Consider the following 24261-nt stretch of genomic DNA (forward strand, 5'->3'; position numbering starts at 1 on the left):
TCCTCAGACTCTTTTGCTAGATCTTCATTCAGATTCTTTTGCTAATTTGGTTTTCCCCAAAGTCCTATCTTGGGTATTTTTCCCTTTTCTCTATTTTCTCATTTGGTGATGTGATCTGCCCTTAGGATTATTAACTCTGTAGATGATTCTCACATCTTTATTTTGAGCCCTCTTTCTCTCTTGAGCTACAGAAACAAGTCCTATTTGACATTTTGAAATAAATATCTCATAGTCAACTTAATTTATATTTTAAAAAATGATATATTATCTTTCCCAGAAAGTCTATTGAATCAGGGGGATGCCAACCCTAAGTCTGTGAAGAATTCTCCTGGTATAATGGGTGGAGAAAAATATGTTTCAGTGGTTATGAAGGTGACTAAAACAGGCACTGTTGAACACTTAGAGCTTGGTTAGATATCAAAGATGCTGAGGTTATTCACTGTATCCTGGACCGTGAACAATCATCTTTTTAGAGAAAAATAATAACTTTTTATTTTTCGAAATACATGTAAAGATAGTTTTCAACATTCAGTTTTGCAAAACCTTGTGTTCCAAATTTTCCTCCCTCCCTCTCCCCCCTTCCCCTTTCATAGCAAGTAATCCAATATAGGTTAAACATGTGCAATTCTTCTAAATATATTTTTACATTCATCATATTGCACAAGAAAAATCAGATCAAAAGGAGGGAAATAAGAAAGAAAAACACAAGCAAGCAAAGAACAACAAAACGTGAAATCCACATTCAGTGTCCAGGATCCTCTCTCTCTGGATGCAAATGGTTCTATCAGGTCTACTGGAACTGGCCTGAAAGAGCCAAGTCCATTATAGTTGATCATTACATAATCTGTTGTTGCTGTGTAAAAAAAAATTTTTTTTTGTTCTATTCACTTCACTTAGCATCAGTTCATGTAAGTCTTTCTAGGCCTTTCTGAAATCAGCCTGCTGATCATTTCTTATATTCAGCCATTCCCCAACTGATGGGCATGCACTCAATTTCCAGTTCCTTGCCACTACAAAAAGGACTGCCAAAAATATTTTTGCACATGTGGGTCCCATTATATTTTTTATAATTTCCTTATGATGGAACACTGCTGCATCAAAGGGCATGCACAATTTGATAGCCTTTCGGGTTGAATCAGTTCACAATTCTATGTATTAATGTTCCTATTTTCCCACATGCCTTCCAACATTTATCATTATCATTTCCTGCTCTCTTAGCCAATCTGAAAAGTATGAAGTGGTATCTCAGAGTTTCTTTAATTTGCATTTCTATTATCAATAGTGATTTAGAGCATTTTTTCATGTGGCATTAATTTCTTTGTCTAAAAATTGCCTATTCACATAAAATCATTTATCAATTGAAGAATGTCTTGTATTCTTAAAATTTGAGTCAATTCTATATTTTTAAGAAATGATGGCTTCCAAAAAGTTATCAAACTGTTCATACCCTTTGATCCAGCAGTGCTACTACTGGGCTTATATCCCAACGAAAATACTAAAGAAGGGAAAGGGACCTGTATGTGCCAAAATGTTTGTGGCAGCTCTTTTTTTTAGTGGCTAGAAACTGGAAAATGAATGGATGTCCATCAAATGGAGGATGGTTGGATAAATTTTGGTATATGAATATTATGGAATATTATTGTTCTGTAAGAAATGACCAGCAGGATGAATACAGAGAGGCTTGGAGAGACATGAACTGATGCTGAGTGAAATGAGCAGAATTAGGATATCATTCTATACTTCAACAACAATACTGTATGAGGATGTATTCTGATGGAAGTGGATATCTTCAACATAGAGAAGAGCTAATCCAGTTCCAATTGATCAATGATGGACAGAATCAGCTACACCCAGAGAAGGAACACTGGAAATGAGTGTAAACTGTTTGCATTTTTTGTTTTTCTCCCGAGGTTATTTTTACCTTTTGAATCCAATTCTTCCTTTGCAACAACAACAACATTATTCATATATCAAAAAAAAAAATCGTTTCTGCACATATATGTTGTATTTAGGATATATTATAACATATTTAATATGTATGGGAAAGCCTGCCATCTAGGGGAGGGGGAAAGGGAAGGAGGGGAAAATTCAGAACAGAAGGGAGTACAAGGGATAATGTTGTAAAAAATTACCTATACATATGTATGTCAAAAAATGTTATAATTATAAAATTAAAAAAAAAAAAAAGAAATGAGGCCTTTATCAGTACTCTTTGATGTAAATTTTTTTCCCAGTTTCAAAATATTCTCCTTGTTCTTTGGCCATAAATTTCTTTCTTCTCCACAGATCTGATAGGTAGAATATTCTTTGTTCTCCAAATTTGCTTATAGTATCATCCTTTATGTCTAAATCCTGAACCCTTTACAACCTTAGGTGGTATAGGGTGGTATCTTGACTTTTGTTCTGTCACTAGACTTTGATGATTATGGAAGAGAGAGGTTAGCACTTTGTACAACTCTGCCTCACTTAATCCAACTCAACTCAAAAATGCAAGTGTGATGTCATTTTGTATTCTTTGTAAACAAAGAACAAACAACATCAACAACCTTTAACCATGGACTTCACTCTCCAAGTTGACAACTTCATTTGTCCATTCCTTCTCTGTCCCTGTCCTGGCCACACTTTCCTCCCTTCCTCAGATTGATCCCTTGGTAAATTAATTTGATTCTATACTAACATCTTCTCTTGAGATCCTTGTGACATTAACCCATCACCAATCTTGCCCTTCCAATTCTCATTCTTAGATTACTCCTTTAGATTACTTTCTGTTGTCATTGCTTTTATCCATGTGGTGCTGAATGAAGCTAGAAAAAAAATGAAAATATGCAGATTGGATGCACTGCAAATTTCACATTCTCCACTAGATGTTTTTTATTTAAAGCTTTTTATTTTCAAAGCATATGCATAGATAGTTTTAAACATTCAACCTTGCAAAACCTTGTGTTCCAATTTTTTTCCCTCCCTCCCACCCCTACTCCTAGATGGCAAGTAAGCCAATATATATCAAACATGTACAATTTTTCTATACATATTTCCTCAATTATCTTGCAGCACAAGAAAAATCAGATCAAAAAGAAAAAAAATGAGAAAAAAAACAAAATGCAAATGAGCAACAACAAAAAGTAAAAATACTATGTTGTGATTCACATTCAGTCCCCACAGTCCTTTCTCTGGGTGAAGATGGCTCTTTCCATCATAAAACCATTGGAACTGGCCTGAATCACCTTACTGTTCAACTAGATCCTTACAGAAAAACAATCCTTTAATATTTTCCTCATTGATTCATCATACAACTCATCACAGGGGCTTTCCCAAACCTTTTTATTCCTTCGAGAAAGTCTTCCATGACTTCCCCTATTAACAGCTTCCCCCAATTGTTACTGAAAACCTTACTTAATATTTCATTTTTTAAAAAAAACGAGGCTGCTTACTGAGAGTCCCATCTTCTTTCTTCTTCTTTATCTCATAACATGCAGATGCTTTCTGACATGGCCTCCCCTTTACCTCATTTCATCTGAAGAAATTGCCCTCCCCTTGCCAAGACTAACCGTTATACATGTAGAAATGATCCTATTTCATTCCATCTTCTCCAAGATTGTCCCCTCTGCCATTCCTGCTTTCTTATTAATCTTTAGTCTCTATCTGCTCCCTGATTCCCTTCTATCTAAAAACATTTTTATGTTGCCTCCATCCTCAAAAACTCCAAACTGATTCATTCATCATTAGCAACTATTGTCTTAAAGTCCTTGGCAAGGCTTGTATACTCCTTGTATACTTGTACTTGTATCTCCACTTTCTTTCATTATCATCTTAACTCTCTGCAATCTGAGCTCTGACTTCATCATTCAACTCCAAAGTTCCTAGTGACCTCTGAATTGACAAATCTAATGATCTTTTCACAACTTTCTCAATCTCTAGACTGCTTTTGACACTATTAATCACTTTTTTCTTTGATATTCTTCTCTATACATTCTCATCCTGTCTCTGACCACTCCTTCTCAATGTTCTATGCTGGATCTTCACTGAAGTTACATTTGAAACCAATGAATGTCCCGGAATGCTCTCAATTCTGGGCCCTCATCTCTTCTTCCTCTATGATATTTCAATTGGTAATCTAATCAGATTCCACAGATTCAATGATCAACTACACAGAAAATCTTCTTAAATTCGATATGTCCAAAACTGAACTCGTTATATATTTCCCCAAATTTTCTCTTCTTAACTTCCATATTAGTGTCAAGGGAACCACCTTCCTCTCAGTCACCCAGATTTATTACATAAATATCATTCTCAAATTCTCACTTTCTTACCTCTCCATATCCAATTTGTTGCCAAATCCTATCTATTTTATCTTCATAAAATCTCTTTAAATCACCCATTTCTCTCCTCTGATGCTGACATCATTCTGTTTATATTCATTACTTCACTTATGGGCTATTGTATTTTGATTGGTCTCACTATCTCTTGTTTTTCTCCTCTGGTTCATTTTCCACCTCATTGTTAAATTGCTCTTCTTAAAACACAGGTTTAAACATGTTATTCCTCCTTATTCAGTAAAATACATCATCATCAAGGTCTTACCTTATAATCTATTGGTTGATCTCTGAGCCTTAAGTCTCTGTTCATTCATGTTTATCCTTAACTCAGCTAAAAATTTATATTCCTATAGTTCAGTCTGACTGTCACTCTCCTTTTAATAAACTCATCATCCATAACCTATCACTATCACCTTCCAGGATCAAATATAAAATTCTGTTTGATTTTAAAAACTTTTATACTTTTCCTGTCTTTTTATACCTCAAGTCCTGCCGACCTCTCCAGCACTCTATTCTGCAATCCAGTAACCTCCACTCTTCTTCCAACAAGACATTCAATCTTTCAACTTCATGACTTTTCAATGGCTATTTCCCACAGAATGCTCTCCTTCCTGGTCTCTTTCTCTTACCTGTCCTGGTTTCCTTAGAGTCTCTGTTAAAATCTATCATCTATAATAAGTCTTTCTTTTGTTGCTGTTCAGTAATTTTCAGGTGTGTTGGAGTCTTTGTGACCCCTTTGGGGTTTTCTTGGTACAGATACTGAAGTGGTTTGCCATTTCCTTTTCCAGCTCATTTTAACAAATGAGAAAACTGAAGCAAACAAAGTTAAGTGATATACCTAGTGTCACACAGCTAGTAAGTATCTGAGGCCAGATTTGAACTCATGAAAAATGAGTTTTTCTGACTCCAGGTCTTGCATTCTATCTACTCAGCCATCCAAATGCACAAGTTTTTCTTTATCTCCCTTAAAATTTTCTTCTGAGAATAATTCCAATTTATCTTGTACTGATCTATTGTCTTCCCCATTCAAGATTCCTAGAAGCCAGGGACCATTTTTGCCTTTATTTATACGCTCAGTGCTTAGCAGAATTCCTAGCATGAATCAGGCTCTTACTAAAATTTTATTAATTTAAATAAATAGTGAAGGAATAAGGATTGCCATATCATATTTCAAATTACCATAAGGCAGTGTTTATCAAAACAATTGGCTACAAAAAAATCAAACTTTATTTAATGAAACATAAGACAGGGAAACAATAAAACATAATAGTATAGTGTTTGATAATTCCAAGGATATCACCTGCTGGATTAAGGGCTCATTTGATGACAAATATTATTTGAAATTATCTGACAGAACTTAAACTAAGATCACCATCTCATGCCATCACAAATGGATACATATTTCATATGTAAAAGATCATACAATGCATAAATCTGTGGAGAAGGGAAGGCAATATCTTTCACAACTGGGTGTAGTTATTAATCTACCAATAGATATGATTATAAAAGTAGGATTATTTTGATTACATGATATTAAAAATTTTTTGCACCAAAAAATCATTGTAGTTAGAATTATATAGTAAAATAGAAAAATATTTTTGCTACATATTTCTCCAATATCCAATTCATACATATATATATATATGCCTATTTAAATATACACATACATATGGAACTAATAAAAATATAAAAGAATAAGAGCTATTTTCCAAAAGACAAATCATCAAGGGATGTGTCAAGGCAGTTTTTAAAAGAAGAAAAATCAATGTATTAGCTATATTTAATAAACTCTAAATTGTTTATTTTTTAACATAGTTAAAACAAATATGAAAAGCCATCAGATTGACAAAAGAGGAAAATGGCAGATATACCAGGAATATTAGGAAGGACAGATACACAAATGCATTATTGTTGGGCCATTGAATTAGTTTAACTACTATGGAAATTTTTTTTAACTTATTCTCCTAAATCACTGAACTGACAATATGATCCATTATTTATAATATACCAAAGAGATCAAAGACATAAGGAAGGAAACCATATATAACAAAATATTTATAGAACTGCTTTGTGTGTGTGTGTGTGTGTGTGTGTGTGTGTGGTTGTTATAGCAAAGAACTTAAAACAGAGGAGTCCAATTAAGTTGGATTGATTGAACAAATTATAGTACATGAATGTTATTTAATATTATCATGCAGTTAAAAATGACAAAAGAAATGAATTCAGAAAAATGTGGGTAGATTTGAATCTACTTATGCAGAGTGAAAAAAAAAACAAGAACAATTTATATTAGTCATAGTATATAAAGGAAAACAACTTTAAAAGACTTAAGAACATTGATCAATGCATTGACTGATTACAACTACATAAACTAATGATAAAAATTCTCCCTAGCTCTTAGCAAAAATTGTAGTTATTATTATCATTAAAATTAATTAAATTATTATTCATCATAATAGCTAACATTTATATTATACCTACTCTATGTGAAGCATTATGCTAAGTCTGCAATTTTGATCTCATTTGCTCCTTACAACTACTTTAGGAAGGAGGTGCAATTATTCCTTATTTTAGAGATGAGTAAACTGAGACAAACAGAAGTTAAGTTACTTGAGTTAAGTTAAATTACAAAGCTACTAAGCATATGAGGCTGGAATCCTCCTGACTTTAGCCCCAGTACTCTATCTACTATGTCACCTATCTGCCTGATTCAATATATACTTTAAAATTAAATATATATTTAATGGAAATTTATTATTTCATTTGTACATAATATTCACATTATCATAATAAAATATAGCTCAACTTTTCATTTAGATTTACAGTAAACCTCCAATTGAAAAAGTTAATGAAATATATATATTCATTTGTCTTATTTCAAATCCCACTTCTGATTTTGGACAAGTTATTAACTTTTCTGGGCCTCAGTTTCCCCACCTGTAAAATTAAGGTGTTGGAGTAAATGATCTCTGAGGTAAACCAGACCTACATCTATGGTTCTATTACAAATCTAATTTATTTATCTTTGTTATTATTGCATTTTAAAATTTACAAAATAAAGCAAGCAGTTCTGTAACATAGTAAAATAAAAAAAAAATTGCACATAAAATCGCAAATCTACAATCTACAAATTGATATTTGTAATTCCAAGAGATTTTTTTATGTAAATTTCTTTTTTTTTTCCCTTCCTCCTCTTTCCAAAAATGGCCACCATTAGACGCAAATAGATAACACACACACACACACACACACACACACACACACACACACACACACACACACATATATGTAAGGTGTATTACATATATTCTATACCTTTTTCTATTTATCAGTTTTTTCTCTGCATGCAAATAGTTTCCTCATGTGTCCTTTATAGTTAATTTGTGAATTTATAAATTTCAAAAATATTAATTCAGTTGTTCTTAAAATAATATTGCTATTACAGTATACAATGTTCCCTTGATTCTGCTTATTTTTGTCTTTATTTATGCAAGTCTATGTTTTTCTAAGATTATTGAGTTCATCATTTCTTATAGCCTTTCCCCAACTGATAGATTTCCTTGCAATTTTCAGTTCTTGCCACCACAAAGAGAGGTGCTACATACATTTTAAAACATGTAGGTTCTTTCCTTTTCCACCTAATCATCTTTGAAAATAGACCTTGTAGTGGCAATTGAGGGAACTAAAAAGCAGAAAAAGCATGAAACAATTGGTGGGAAGACCGGTGATTCTTAAAATATCTTCACTTCATTTTGTGATGCCCTTTTTAACCAAAGGCAATTATGTTCATGTTTTCACACTTTTGAAAATGCTCTAATCCAATTATTTATTTCCTGTCCTTGAGGTATATATATATATATATATAAAACTCAATCAATGTTCACATAACTTTCCTCTACCCTACTATTTCTTATAACTCATATTGAATCTCATTCTCTTCTCTATCCTTGACCACTTCAACGTTTATGCTTCCTAACTTTTGCCTTGTCCTTCTGGATTCCAGATGTACTTCATGCTCTGAACTTTATAATTCATATAAACTCTGATACTCAAAGGCCTCATACTACTCATGCCTGATTTTCCTAGTCTCTTGCTCTCTTTCTGCTTAATGGCTCCATTGTACCTTTCACATACTCTACCATTACCTTTTATGCACTCAATGATATCTCTCTAGAAAAAGCTGTAAAATTTAAAAGGATGTCACTGGACATATATTTTCTGAGACTAGAAGCACTAAGCAACTCTAAGAGATAGTCATAAAAGAAAGATGTGGATTGCTTACGATTAAAAAATTAGTGAGGAAAATAAACACAAAGAGAAGACAATCCATAGGAGAAGTATGCTAGCATGAAGGATCAAAATAATAGGTTTAAGGTCAATATAAAAAGTCAGAAGTGGGGATTGCAATGTTTGTTCAAACTGTGTGCAAATTGAGGAGTAGAGGAAGAAAGAGTGGTAATTTGGTTTTCCTCAACCGGCTACCACTATTTCTTTAACTCCTGCTATATCAGGAAGTCACCAGGAATGATTGGAGAAAGAACCTTTGCAATTTCCTGGACATGAGCCCCAAGAAGGTTCAGAGTTGGCTGAATTGTATTCCTGAGGCATGAATTTTGCCAAAGTTCAGTGTTTGGAATAGATTCTGAGCAGAATTCTTGTGGGTACTCTGCCAGAACTGGACACAGAATGTGCGGGAAGATTGTCTTTGCCCTCTAGACAAGGAAAACATGATACAATTCTTTCTTTGCCTTTGAGGTAAAACATTTCTTGGGAGTGGGGTAGGGTTTCTTGACCAATATAAAGCAGTGAAAGAAGATCATAAAAGTTCTATGAGAAAGAGATGAGGTCGACTTAGGAAAACTGGGTTGGGAAAGACTAGGGTATTATTGATAACTGAATAAAATGATAAAAATATGGCTGAAAGAATGAGCATAGTTTCTACAGTTGGGACCCTACTAATTCTAAACTGTTAGTGTATCCCTGGTAGGGAGAAGGGGGCAGGATAAAAGATAGGGGGATGTTCATTGATTAGTTATGATGGTTATATTATCAAACTCTGAAATGAGACTATTTGATTTCATAATTTATATGCATATGGGATAGGGATATAAGAAACTCTTGAGTGAGGAAATTCATTTTATTAAAGCAAATTAGCAACTACAATTTATATTCTCAGAGTTGCCCTGAGCAATGAGAGGTTGTGATTTGCCTAGAGCCATAAAGTCAATATGGGTCAGAAGACATAAACTAAAATCTTCCTGGTTTCAAGAATGACTATGCATTACTCTGTTACCTTTCTTCTGTTTAATGGCAAATATTTACTTTTTAAGTCTTGTGATTCAATGTACTTGTACAAAAAGTTGGTACCTACAATCTGGAAAAGTGCCAAATACTGACACATACACATACATATGTACATACATAATTAAAAAATCATATGTTCAGTTAAAAAATGCTTGTCTTTCTATATTTATATGATCTGATATAGACCCATATCTATATCCATAGCCAGATACACACACACACACACACACACACACACACACACACACACACACACACACACACATTTGTATAAACATTTGTCAATGAGAGGTATTTCAAACTAATAAGATAGTCTACAACCTGATATTTTCATCAGTTGAGAGCACATTTCAGAGTTAATCAATCAAAGATATAAATTAACTTATACTCGAGTTAGAAAGAAATAAAGTGCTTTGATACATTAAAGGAAATGAGATGATGAAATGTCTTGAGATTGGTTGAAGAAATAAATATGCCTGTGAATCAATAAATATTAGAGAAGGAGATTTAACCAGGAATAATTCATCATCTACTTCAAGAGTCAAGCTTCAAAAGCGCTTAGCGAAGGCAGGCCTCTTGTACCTGAATGAGAGGACAGAAAACAAGGGATAAGTAATCCCAGAGTGTCACATTCATCCTCCTTCCCCATTGTTCATATCAATGAAGGGACTGGACCAGTAATAAACAATGCATCCATCTGGCATTTGAGAGAGAGAGCAAAAACTAGACAGGGAAGGCAGCTTCACAGAGCATGAATTAAGTGAAGTGTAAGTGGAACTTCAGGTTTCTACAAGGACACCTCAGGAGAACTTCATGAGGATTCCAGGAAGGAGAAAAAGGACATTTATATAATTAGGAGCTATGAGCTAATTATCCATTTACCTTAAGTTCTCTAAGTTTGTATCCACTTTATTCTGTGTGTCTTTGTGGGAGAGTATTTTAGACATTTTGGGGTAAGGTTGAGGACTGATGTTTTGTACCAATTATTCTCACTTTACATCCTTATTAATATCAACTAGATAATAAAGGGGGATCACACTAGTGGGGGCTTATGAACAATACTGCTAGAAAATCCACAATTCTCAATTCTCGCCCTGAAAACTTTCCATGAAAGTAGTTGATCACTGATTACCTGACCCACCAGACCTAGTAGTGTTTGGGAATCAAATGAGATCAGAGTGGGTACTATATTTTATATATATATTTATAATTAAAATGTAAGCTTCTTGAAGGCATTGTTATATATCTTTTATGTAATGAATGCTTAATGTTTATTGATTTATTGGTTGATTGACTAATTGAAAAGTTTAAAAAATTGGTATGACTGAATGGGACTGATTGGATGAAGTATTTCTCAGTATTGTCTGTTTCCAGAATTGGGACCTTGGAGGGGTTATTTGATTTCTGGAGGAATGAGCTTTGAACCTGGAGATACAGGAAGTTGCAGGAAGTGACATGACCTGTGGGAGGCAGCCAGCATTGGTGACCGTTGGTCAAGAAAGATTACCTCCTTTTACTCTATCCAATGAGAAGGCGCCAGTTTTGTTTTTAAATCCTGGACAAGCTGGAAGCTGGCCAGGTTCCAGGAGCATATGGTGGAGTTGGGATGCCTCCCAGGTGTGTTTGGACCTCTCCCTGCAGGGATTAAATAAATACTTTCTCTTGGTATCTGATGTCTCTGATTAATTAATTGGGAAGGGGGTCTTGCACCCGACCTGTCCCACACACTGAAGAACAAGTTTTGTGGGGAAATTATCAAAATATCATGTATTTTAGGAACTTCAAGTAAATCTATGATCATAAAAGAAAAAGTAGATTAACCTAGTGAATAGCATAATGAAAAGTGGGTTCAGAAAGACTTGAGATCAAATCTTTCCTGTAACATTATCTGTTCTACTATGATTAAAACACTAAGGTTTCTGAGCCTAAGTTTCCTAATCTCTAAATGAGGTATAACAGTATTAATACTAAACAAACTATAGGATTGTTGTGAAGCTTCAATGAAATAATATGTGTAAAATGCTTTACAAACTTTAAATTTCCTTTGTTGGTTATTAATCACTATTATTGCTTTATTCTCATTATTTGATGGAGTTCAGGCAGAAATGGTTTTGGTACAAATAATCATGTTTGTGTTTTTGATTCTAAAAAATGTTCTGAAGGAATATTTTTCAGGTAAATAATAATAATATAAAATAACTGCTTTTTGTAGTGAAATGAAATTTATGGAATTCAAAGTTATATTCTATAGGCTCATTTAAAGTAATGTTTTTGTGATACCTTCAGTGGCAAACAGTATGATAGAACTGAGATGAATCTCATCCTCTATGTGATTTTGATTTTTTGCTAGCTTTCTGTATTTTCAAAGCTTTTTGTTATGACATCTATAAAAATTGTATTTAAATTTTTATCATTCAAAGTTAATATCCAAGTCATTGTTGACAGTAGAATTGTCAACATGTTCTGCTGTTATATAATGAAATATATGAAATGACCTTATGATATCACTATCATAAACTCATTTTTGAAGAGCAGAATTATCAGACTTTAAGTGTCCCCCAAAGTCCCTAATACAACCTAAACAAAGTTAAATTTTAATTATATAGATTTTTGTGATAATCATTTGTTCAATATACATACATATACATTTGGATGGTTAAGTTAATGTGATCTAGGAAGGATCTTTTGTTCATTCCAGAGTTGTTTATCATCAATCATTATGCTTCAAAGATAAGCCTTTAGCTTCTGACTTAGGACTTTTTTATTTAGTAGCTTTAGATAGTTGTAGGAAGACAGGTAGTATGGTGGAAAAGGTCTGGGTCTAGAATCAGAAGGATCTGAATTCAAATCCATGCTCATATGCTTGCTTCAGTTTTCTCCACTATAAAATGGAGATTATAACAACACCTACCTTAGTTGGTTGTTGTGACGATGAAATAAAATAATATATGTAAAACACTTATCACAATATCTGTTATCTAATAGGTATTAAATAATTATAGCTGCCTTCTCCCTTTCTCCCTTCCCTAGACTTTGACTTTACTGTAGGTAATGATGTAACTAACCCTGAATTACCATTACAAATCTCTATTTCTACAAATGCAATGATATGACTCAGTCATACGTTTGATACTCTTCTGTCAAAACATTTCATTGAATTTATGTGGATGTCACTCATGGAGGACCATTTGATTCTGTTCTTGGAACTTAATTGTTTTATGGGCTCCATCAAGTGGTAAGTCACTTTTAGTTACACTTGGTAAATCCAGTGATGGATACTTATTATCCGCCTTTTTTATTGCTTAGTGAAGTAATTCCTGTTTATTCTAGAAATGCTTTTCTGTGTTTTTGAGCTGTTTATTATGTGCCTGATGTCATCAATCTTCTTTTTTTGATTGAAAGTATTAATATTAGTTTCTATAGTTATCTTAGACTTATAGACCCTATGCTTTTAAAAATATTGTGTGGTTTTTTTGGGTAGTATTCTTTCCAAATCTGTTATGATCCATTTTATAGTTCTGAAAGTATTCTATTCAGATTATATACAAAATAAATATAATGTATTTTGGAATTTTTATTATTTTTGAGAGGGAAAGTGCTAGGAGCTGAAAATGAAAAGATCAGGGAAGCCTTCAGGCAGAAGATGCTACATAAAATATGTCTTGAAAGAAAACAGGTATTCTAAGAAACAGAGATAAAGGAGGGAATGTATTCTGGGCATAAGGAATAACCAGAAGTAGGAGATAGAATGTTTTTGACCATTTGATTTCCTTCACACAGAATGAAGGGAAGTGACAAGAAGATTAGAGATATAGTATATGTGTTTTGCCTTCAACTGTCTATCTAGATGTGGCTCCTTAGAATAAATGGACATTTCTAGAGACCAAGAGGCTAAATTATTTTCACTCTGCAAAGAGAGTACTAGATTAGATTGTATCTAACTCTCCAATTATATATTGTTAGTCTAGAGGAAATAATTTTTAGATGCAAGCTGTGCTCTTGATTGCTATCTTTTAATGGGGAAGGGGTGCAACAAGCAGAGATTGACTTCAAACACTTGCTTTCCTTCCAACCAAATGTTAGTTATACAAATACCAAACATAATGTATAGCCAATGAATTGATAGGAAATAGAAGTCAGAGAAGTTATACAAATAATACTCAGAGTGAATGAACTCTCTCATAGGTAAGATTTTTCAACTCCATCATGAGAAAGAGACAGAGACCAAGACCCAAGTCTTATTAATGGGGAACTTGCTTGAAATCCCTTGCATAGTAAGATCGAGGTGCTAAATCCCTTACTTGGAGTCCTTTTCTTTCTCCCTTCAGTTACCTCTCTCTGGAAAAAATCTGAAATCACTTATCTTCCTTCTTTAAACTGGCAGCCAGAAAAACAATGATCTCTCTTCTTCCAAGGTCTTTCCCGTTTTACCCCTCATGCAAAGGTGGGGTATCCAGTAACCATCCTGTGAATAAAGAGATTCTTATGAAAATGGACTTGAATCCTGGATTTCACTTAGCTGTAGTCTTAGAAACAATATGGAACTAACATACTAAGTAAGGGAGTGACATGATTAGATTTGCACTTTAGGAAAATCACGATGGAAGCAGGAGAATGGATTAGAAAAGGGAAGAACTTTAGGAAGTGAGCTCAATCTAAAAGCAATTAGAATTCAGACGTTAGGTGACTAAAGTCTGAACTAAAATGGTAGACATTTGAGAAGACAGTTGCAAGGGATGTTTTGGAATTAGAAATGATAACATTCAGCAAAACATTATGGTTTGAGGACCAGGTTTCAAATCTGTGTGACTTGCTATCTGAATAATCTTTGGTAAATCTCAGTTTTGTTATCTGTAAAATGATGTTAGGTGTGTGTGTGTGTATGTGTGTGTGAAAGTAATTTTTTTATACCTCATATATGTGACTATATATACATTTAGACGAACAATAACTCTTAATAGTGAGTCAATTATTAAAATATTCAGAAACCATGGTGAGTGTCTTAAAAATGATGACTACCAATTGGTATATTTTCTAAACTTAAGTGCTTTAGAAAATAAATTTTCAAATAAGGTATTGTTGATGTAATGGCCGAGAACTTTAAGAATACTTTTCTGAATCCAAATTCACACATCACTGATGGTCAAAAGTGGTTAGAGAAAGGAAGTAGTGGTTCAGTTTAATTCATCAAATATTTATTAAGTTCTCACTATATATAAGGTCTTATGCTAAACTTTAGGGACAGAAAGACAAATGAAAACTTATGGTAGCCCTCAAGGACCTTATATTTTAGAAACAAACAAATAAACAGAGAAGTAAATATGAGATAAGGAATGAACTGATCTAAGTTGAGCCTGGAAAGAAGCTAAAGAGGTAGAGGTGAGGAGAGAGTTCCATTTTAAGCACAGAAAATGGTTTATACAAAGCTTGGGAGGTAAGAGGTTCTGATCTGGAACCTGATTAGAAGCTGTAGATTAAACAAAAGAATATGCAAAAAAACTTGGCTGAAATTTATAATTTTAATCTCGTAAAATAGAAAATACTGGTTAAAATTCTTTGAAGCCTAGAAAAAAACATTTAATTAAAATTAGCAGTATAGATTTAATTCAGGGTGAATTGGGGAAATCTTTCACCCTTCCATTACCATTTGTTCAACACACTGAATGCAGAGCTGGGCCTGAAGTCAGGAAAACACCCGAGTTCAAATGTAGCCAAAGATATTTACTAGTTTTTTGACTTTGGGCTAGTTACTTAGCCTCTGTTTTCCTCTATAATAATAGCACCTACCTCCCAGGGTTGATCTGAGGATAAAATGATTGTTTTGTGCACAGGTGTGTATATATGGGTATGTATAAATATACACAAATATACAATATACATATATGCAAATATATATGTGTATGTATATATGCTTATATCTATATTACATATATCTCTCTATATTAATGATTCTAGGAACTGCACACTTTGTTTTTTCTATTCTCAGGGAGTTTATAATTTAGGAGAGGAATAAGAGTATAAGATATAATATACTGAATTGGCTCTCCCTTTTAATAGAACTTGTATGTAATAATAATGAATTCAGATTATAATATATACAGATTCACTTATGATATCTGATGGGATGTCATAAGTTAATTCTTTGTTTTTTGTTAACTTTTAACAAAACCTAAAAGGGATAAGTTGATTGTTTCTTTTTTTCCTCTTTCCTCCTCATTTCACTGGGCAGAAAGAAAATGGGAAGTGATTATCTCTTAGTTAAGCTGGACACAGGATCTTTATTGGGCAGGAAGAAAGAAAGAAAAAGCATTGATTGCCTAGGAATCGGAGCTCACTCTATATACTCATTAGTTCTGATCTCCATCACCCATTATGAAATCTATCTGATCCATAGGTTGGGATAGAGTGATTGAGAGACTGGGTACTTACATCTGGGCCCCAACTCATCAATGGTTCATGGTTAATTGGATCCTTTTCTAGCCTTCTTCTTCTTCCAAGTATCTTCAATTCCAAGGTCAACATCACAGATCCTGAGAACTCTGGGGGGAAATCTCAGTTTCCATAGATACTTCTGGTGTCCCGAGTCTCCTTGGCAACAATTCCAGACTAGTGAGCCAGCGCCTAGATACAAATAACTACATTACACATAAGTACAATATAGGGTGTGCACCCCAAATGAGATATATAAGCTGTAGTGAAATATAGCTGTGACATTTTGTCACAGAAGAAAAATATCAAGTTTAAGTTTGTTTTACAGAAGTATTCTCTAGTTTGTTTATGTGTGTGTGTGTGTATGTGTGTGGGTGTGTGGGTGTGTGTATACACATATTTTTTTTTTGGGGGGGGGTAATGCCATGAGAAACAGGATGATGGAGGGGGAGGAGGATATAGAAAGTGGCAGGATATATGGCTTATACCTCCTTATAAAGAAGATCATTGGGATCCTTCGATGTTGTCAGTTGATGATAGAAGTTCCAAAGAATGAATGGAATTCAATTTAATTCATTAAATATTTATTAAACATTCCCTTCATACACTATGCTAAGCATTGGGATAGACACAAAGTATAGATAAAACACAGTTCCTACCTCTATGAAATTGATATTAGGAAGAAGAGTACTATTGTATATTATTATTATTTACATCTCAAATTTATATAATTTAAGGTTTCCCAAACACTTTGCTCAGAACTGTCTTGTGAAATTGATATAATAGAACTGTGTCCCCCTGATCTTTGGAGGGGTGGACCTGAGTTAGAAAAACTTTGGGAGCATCCTCAATCCTACTTTATTCCCAAGGGAAACTCTCACAATAATCCTCACCTGCAATTCATTTGGAGATCTTGGCATGGGGCACAATCACCACCCATTATTGACCTGGAAATTAGTCCCTAAATTCATCTGGAGATCACTCCCTAGTTCTGGACCATAGAAAGCTAAATATAATCAAGGCTCTTTGCTAATTCCTAATCAGGAAATAGCCCACTTGAGAGAGAGCTGCTCAGTGAAAATAAACCCATTTCTGCCAAAGATCTCGCTCGGAGATTGGGATTGCAAAATCTTTCCCAAAACCTGTGACACTGGCCTGGGGACCCCCATCACTGTTAGGATATCCTCACTCCTCAACAAAGGAAGCTTTGAGGCTTTAAAAATCTGAGAGGTTTATGAATCTTATTGCTAGGCTATTGCAGAGCAAAGTTCTTAGGCATAGAGGGAAATTGCAAGATGAGCTATTAGTAGGGAAGGAATGGCCTTGAAGCCAGAAAGTCAGAGGCAAGGCCAGGAAGAGAATGAAGACAGGCCGACCTGGACTTTTGCACAGAATGGATACTCTGGAAGGGAATCACTTCTGGGAGAAGAAGCAGGCTTTGTAAAAGAATATTCCAGGGTGTCTGCTCTAGGGCAAAGGAGGTTATAGGTGCTGAAGGAAGTCCTCAATTGAGACAGAAGTAAAGATACAGTTTTGAAGCTCCCAAAATTAGAAAAATGGCTGAGAGAATCTCTTTGGCTTACTCACAGAACAGGAATATTCCTTTATAAGTCTTCATTCCAATCCATCCTCCAGTCAGCTGCCAAAATGATTTTCCTAAAATACAAGCCTGCCTTGTTGCCTCTCTACACAACAAACTCCAGTGAATCCCTGTTACCTCCATGATCAAATATAAAATCTTCTGTTTTTAGCCTTTAATACCCTCATGAGTCAACCCTTTCCTATTATTCAGAACATTTAATACTTTATTCCCCTCCAAGCATTATATGACCCAGTTACTCTGATCTGTTGCTGTGCCTGGCAGAGAAAACTCTTGACTCCATTTTTCTGCACTATCTATTGTCTGGAGCCGATAGTGATTTACAAGAGATGTAAATTGAATGGCTAAAATAAATAAGCATATTTTCATAATTATTAAATTCTGTGTTTTCATTATACAGTTAGTTTCCCTCAAACAATAGAAACTTCTGATTAAGAACATTATTGTTGTAGTCATGAAAACTCACAATAATGTGGTGTTATGAAAAAATATTTTGGAAAGAAATCATTTAAATACTTAGAAAAGAGACTAATTTCTCCTTACTCTAAACCACACCTTCCATTTGTAGTTCTTAGTTTCCCTAATGTGCTTTGACTCAACTTTAATCCTATTTCCTTCAAAAAGACTTTCTTGATTTTCCCCTCTCCTCATCTTGCCCAATGCCTTTCTTTATACATTATCTTCCATTTACGTGTATAGTTATTTACATGTTATCTCCTTTTTAAAAATGTGAGCTTCCTCATGGCAGGGACAATATTTTTGCCTTTTACAACAAAAGTATGCTCTAGTCTCACTTTTTTTTTCCCCCTGAGGCTGGGATTAAGTGACTTGCCCAGGGTCACACAGCTAGGAAGTTTTAAGTGTCTGAGATCAGATTTGTCCTCCTGAATTCAAGGCTGGTGCTCTATCCACTGCGCCACCTAGCTGCCTCCTAGTCTCACTTTCTTAGTGTGTCAGAAAAAGTACTTCTATCCTAGGTGCCCTGAGCAACTTTGGAGTTTCTTCCAAGCTGTTTTGAGTCTCTAAAAGCTGTGGTCCCTCCCCATTCCTCCTTAGGTGACAGTAGATAACTACTTATCAATTGATTAGTTTTTACAGAAAGATATTTATTTTGAAAATGGAACAACAAAAATATATCTTCTAAAGACTATTAATTCAGTTCCTACATAACAATGATTTCACCAAAATATTATGATGTGACGTTACTATAGGATAAGTTGAGGTACATTCTTCTTCTCCTTCTCCTCCTCCTCCTGCTCCTCAGTGGCACTTCTTCTTTCCTCTAAAATGGAAATGCCTGTCTTCTTTATAGAATTATCTATTACCAAATTCCATGAATGGAGTCACTAATGAATTCTTTATGAATTCTCATTTTCTGGGAGACAATCAATCAGACCTGCAGGTGAAATTACTTGGAAGAGTGATCCTTTGTGTCCAGCTGTAGTTTGGAAATGCCCTAAGAGGAGATATGTGCTGAGAAGCCACAATGAAGACCACACCTAGTGAGAGATTTTCCAAGGGAAATACAGTGACCAAAGCCACTCTTGCTTGTGGGAGGAGTAGAGGCTCAATAGTGAGTATTATTATTATTTTTTTTTTATGTCTGTGATATGAGCCCTATCTGTTTCTATTGATCTCTAAATAAAACTTGCTTATTCTTTGAGGCTCATAAACAAGGAGAAATCACACCAGGAAAAATTTCAGATTAGGAAAAATAACCAGTTACTTAATGTTGTGACATCAGAGAATTATGCTGCAAAAAATTTTGATCCTCCCATTAACTGAGACGGTGAGAGATGACCAAAATCTAGGAGACATTCTGGACTCCCCTCTATTGGTCACTTCCCATATCTAATCTATCAACAAAGTCTATTTCATCTTTGCAATATCTTTCAAATATGCCCTCTTTTCTCTTCTGATACTGCCACAGGCCCTCATTAGTGCCTTGTAAGAGGCTGAACTCTTTGTTTGACACTCTTAAATGAGCCTGACTATATTAACTATATGGCTCAAAGAGTGCCAAATATAATTATTTATAATTATAATAGAATGAAGAAACAAATTTTATTTTATTTTAATTAAATTAATTTTGAAAACACGATTAAACATTGATTTTTTTTTCTCTCTTCTCTCATATCTATCATCTTCCAGTGGAATACAAGAAAAATATTCCTATAACAAATAAGTATAATCAAGTAAAACAAATTTGACATTGGCTGTATTTTTCCTTATTCTTTGTTTACAATGTGATCTCTAATCCCTAATTTTCTCAGCTCTCAACCAGACCATATCAACTGCACTATCTATTCTTCTCTTTTTCCTATCTTGATCCCTTGGTGAACCAGTTTAACTCTACACTATTCTTTCTTGGTTCTTGGGCTCATTATCATATTGGGTCAAGTTTAAGGGTTGACTCCTACCATCTTCACCCTTTGCTTTAACACAAATGCTGCTAAATGTAGGTGGAGAAAATGAGGCAATTATTCTGACTGGATCCATGACCTCTGCTAGGAAATTTTTCTATATTCTGAAAAAACTCTCACTTAATCCTTTCATTCTTCCTTAACTATCATCTATATCTATTCTGCCTTTTGTGGCCAAACTCCCCTAAAAAGCTGTCTATAATAAAGTGCATGTACTTTTCCTCCTCTCTTCTTAATCCCTTTTGTAATCTAGTTTCTGACCTCAATCCAGTAACTATAAGAACTCCATATTCTTTCCAAATTAATGATCACTTAACTGTCATATCCAATCATCTTTTCTCAATCATCATTCTCCTTAACCTCTCTTGCAGCCTTTGACAGTCAGTGCTGGTCCTTCTCTTTTTCTTAATATTCTTTTCTGTAGGTTTTCATTCTCTCCTGGTTCTTCTATCTATCTGATTACTCCTTCTCGATTTCCTTTGCTTGATCTTCATCTAGATCATGTCATTTAATCTCAGGCTTCTCTCCTGTGTCCTCTTTTTTTATCTCCATCTGTATTATTTCACTTGATCATCTTGTTGGGGTTCAAGCAAATAATCTATAGTGTCATTTTTGAAAGAATTCTGGACTCAATCTCCAAATCAAGTAAAGGAATTTATTAAGAATGATTGAGAATCAGGCACTCAGAATGGGTTGTGCTCCTTTTAGGAGGATTTAGCAGCCCAACAAAGCAAGACAAAGATATTCATGGAATCTGATTACATCACAAAATATGTAGATTTTGAGGTTATATAAGTTTGCTAACTTGGGGAGGTCCTAAAGCCTTTAAGGAACTGCACATGACATTATCTATAATACATTCAGAAAAACCTGCGGGTGAGGGGAGGTATTAATATATGATAATGATGTTATAATTATCCAGATTTTGTCATAAGTTCACCCCAAGAACAGCAAAGAAGGATAATGTGCAGGTGCCATGTCAGGGGACAGAATAATTAAAGTTTATGGCTCAATGTCTTAGTCTACATCTATTTTCTTGTTGGCTGATTTTTATGGTATATCTGGACTTGATGGATGATGAAATTATAGGCTATGTAGACCTGTACTTGTATATGTCAGCTAGTGACAGAGAATTTCTGTAGGGTTTGGGCTGGAGGCAACAATCAAAATCCCATCAATCTCATCAGCTTTTGATGGGGGTTGAGGTCCCTTAAGATTCCTCTCTGACTGCCCAACCCATGGCTGACCTTGACTCACAAATCCTGGTCAAAGGCATCCTTTGAATATCCGGGCCCAGCCCCACTATCAGCTCAGCTTCCCCCAGTCTTTACCAGATCTGAGCTAACTGAAAAGCCCTACCCCCCAAGAACTTGGGGGGTATCGCCCATCATTTTCTAGGTATAAAAGAAACAAGCCAGAAGGCCCTCTTGGCAGGAGCCCTCCCGCCAACACATGGTATCCTACCGACCATGTAAGGGTTCCTGCCCGCCCAGCAGCCACCTCTGGCCCTGGTGTCTTTATAACTTAACTTTACTTCCAAATTCCTACCTTTTATTTATCAATCTAGGTTTTCGGGCCTGTAAATTCATTTTACAGGACACTGTGCCTCATGGGATTATCTTAATATCTATGCACCGAAAAATGGGGTTCCCCCTTTCCTTTCCCTCATTACTTTCATTGATTTGTCATCTCCATGTAGATTCTCAAATCTACCTATTTTGCTCTAACTTCTTTGTGCAGTTTTGCATCCATCTTTCTTTCATACATCTTAAACTCAGTTTGTCCCAAACTGAACTCATCTTTTCTCCTAAACATTCCTTTATTCCTAACTTCTCTATTACTGTCAAAGTCAATACCAACATTCCATTTCCTCAGGCTCTGATTATCTGTCATTATAAAATCTCACTATTTCTCACTTCCCATATTCAATCTGTTGCCAAGGCCAGTTGATTTCACCTTTGAAACATCCATTGAATACCAAATCCTAGCTCTTTTCTCCTCTGATATTGTCACTTGCCTGGTTAGAACCCCTCATACATACAAGATGTCTCCAATCTCTTTCCATTCCAATCTATCCTTCACTAACCACCCACATGATTTTCCTAAAATACACATCTGTCCAATGTAAGGGCCCTTTAAATGGGCGGACACAGTGCATCGGGATTGAGGCCCAGAAATTTCTGTGGATATTAGGACTGCCCTTGGGCGGGATCCTGGCCATATTGAGATAGCTTCGTAATGGGTGACTCTCTCGCTGATTGGCTGTGTGTGTGACCTCACAGGCCCTATATAAGCCCACTGCAGGCAGCAACTGGTCTCTTTAACCTCTGCTGTTCACCTTGGCTCCTAGCCTGGGTGGCCAAGCCAAGATGGGTAGCCGAAAGAGGTAAGGATTTTGGTAGTGAACACATGGGTCTTCTGACCAGGTGTTCACTCGGGAACCAACAAGTCAGGGCATCAGCTAGGGCATTATGTGAGTAGGTATAATAAAGGCTTTTAAGATTACACGTGATTGTTCTTGAGTGCGCTACCGGTTACTAAGCTATAGATTCAAGAAATTGTGGCCAGAGACCTTAGAAGGCCTCAGTGGAGGCGAGCTGGGTAGAGCTCACACTGCAAAGGACAGTGGTCAAAGGTGCTCTGGTGGGTCTAGGACAGACTAGTAATTGTAACTGCCAGGAGAGCACGTTACAAATGGCGCCCAACGTGGTGGACGCATCAGAAATTATCAGGTTTTAAAAATATTTAATATTCAGAATTAAGATTCTGAAAGATCCGGTAGAAACGCCACTTAAGAGGGAAGACAAAGAAGCAATATGGACCCAGGTAAATCTGGGATCAGACTCAAGGACACAGCTGAACATAATGCTTATTATATAAAGAGGTTAAAGAGCCAGATGGAAGATCTTTTAACAAAGATCACCACTGAAGAACAGCAGGAAGCTTGTAATCAAGCTCCACAAAGGCTATCCCCACACCCAGTAAATAGAGCTAGGAGAGGGAGCAACCTAGAGCTAATGCGATTGTATGACAGTAGAGAGTATAAAATGCCACAGCAAGAGTTGCTGGAATTGCAGGTTAAACTACAGATGGAGATAGAGAAAGAAGAAAAAGCTAGGTTACTACAGATAGAACAGGAAGAGTTCAAACCAGTGGCTGAAACTAAGGAAGGAAATAAACGAATCACATGGACTTCAGTTGTAGAAATTCTTCTTAGCGTTTTGTTGGTTTACCTTGTGCATTGTTGTTTTAAGGAATTTATTGATTACTCTTTCATTGAGAAGAAGTTTAGTTCTTTTTATGTGCAAAGCTCAGGTTTGATTTTAAATCAGCCTTTGGGGAATTTTCCAATTCTTCTTCCCTCTGCCTCACCTTCTTGGGCCAAGGGAGAAGGGGGAGGAGGAAAAGGAAGGGCGATAATACCATCAGCACTGCCCATTAATCCATTTAAAACTCCTGTGTCTTCATTTCAAAGGACAGGAGTAGGCTTTATGCCCCAAGGCAAAAAGGAATTGTGGAGTATTGAGTATAATCAGAAAAGTTTTGAAAATACAGTTCAGTTAATTTCTAAGAAACCTTACAGGGATAAGACCTTGCAGTTAGAGAGAGTGGAGTTTTATACTTGTAAAACTGCTAGGATCGTCTTTGGAGAGTTGAAACTCCTCTTTTCTTACCTCGTGGATTTTCCACTTCCACAGGTGAGCTTGATTTCCCAACCCCCTACGGGTACTTATAAAACAGTGTTTATGTCTAGAATGGGTTGGAAAATTGCTGTTTTAATCACTAGAATAAATAGACAGTGTGTGATCTTTGACCCAGGAGGAAAATATCAGATTTATTGATTCACACTCCTGAAGTACAATTCGGTATCAGAAACTCAAACTTTGATTTTTAGGCAAAAGAATTCAGGGATATAGCCAGAGTGTTCTAGTAAAGTCATTACTGCACAGACTATCCCCAAGATCTCTTCTAAACAAGAGAAGGGAATTTTGGGATATGTGATTGCTTACAATTTTAAATTTTGATTTTACATTTTTAAACACTTTTGATTTTACATCTTCAAAGTATTTTGATTTTACATTTTAAAGTTATTTTGGTTTTATATTTTTAATCTATTTCGGTTTTACACTTTTAAATTATTTTGGTTTTACATTTTTAAATTCTTTGCATTTTACCTTAGCAATGCACT

General features: G+C 35.1%; 1 protein-coding gene across 4 annotated transcripts in view; it reads right to left on the reverse strand.

Moving 5' to 3' along the window:
- The window catches only part of SPIN1 (spindlin 1), a 211735-nt gene extending 195578 nt beyond the window's left edge, over window positions 1–16157 (reverse strand). The window contains exons 1-2 of one of the 4 annotated variants that reach the window (XM_074281489.1): window positions 16050–16157; window positions 13922–14085 (exon numbers count right to left, since the gene is read on the reverse strand). The gene's annotated coding sequence lies outside the window, so the exon portion shown is untranslated. The remainder of the gene's footprint in view (window positions 1–13921; window positions 14086–16049) is intronic. The other 3 variants (XM_074281491.1, XM_074281494.1, XM_074281495.1) reach the window with 3 other exon arrangements.
- Window positions 16158–24261: the final 8104 nt, after the last annotated feature.

This window comes from Sminthopsis crassicaudata, chromosome 1 (genome assembly GCF_048593235.1).
Source record: "Sminthopsis crassicaudata isolate SCR6 chromosome 1, ASM4859323v1, whole genome shotgun sequence".
Classification (NCBI taxonomy): domain Eukaryota; kingdom Metazoa; phylum Chordata; class Mammalia; order Dasyuromorphia; family Dasyuridae; genus Sminthopsis; species Sminthopsis crassicaudata.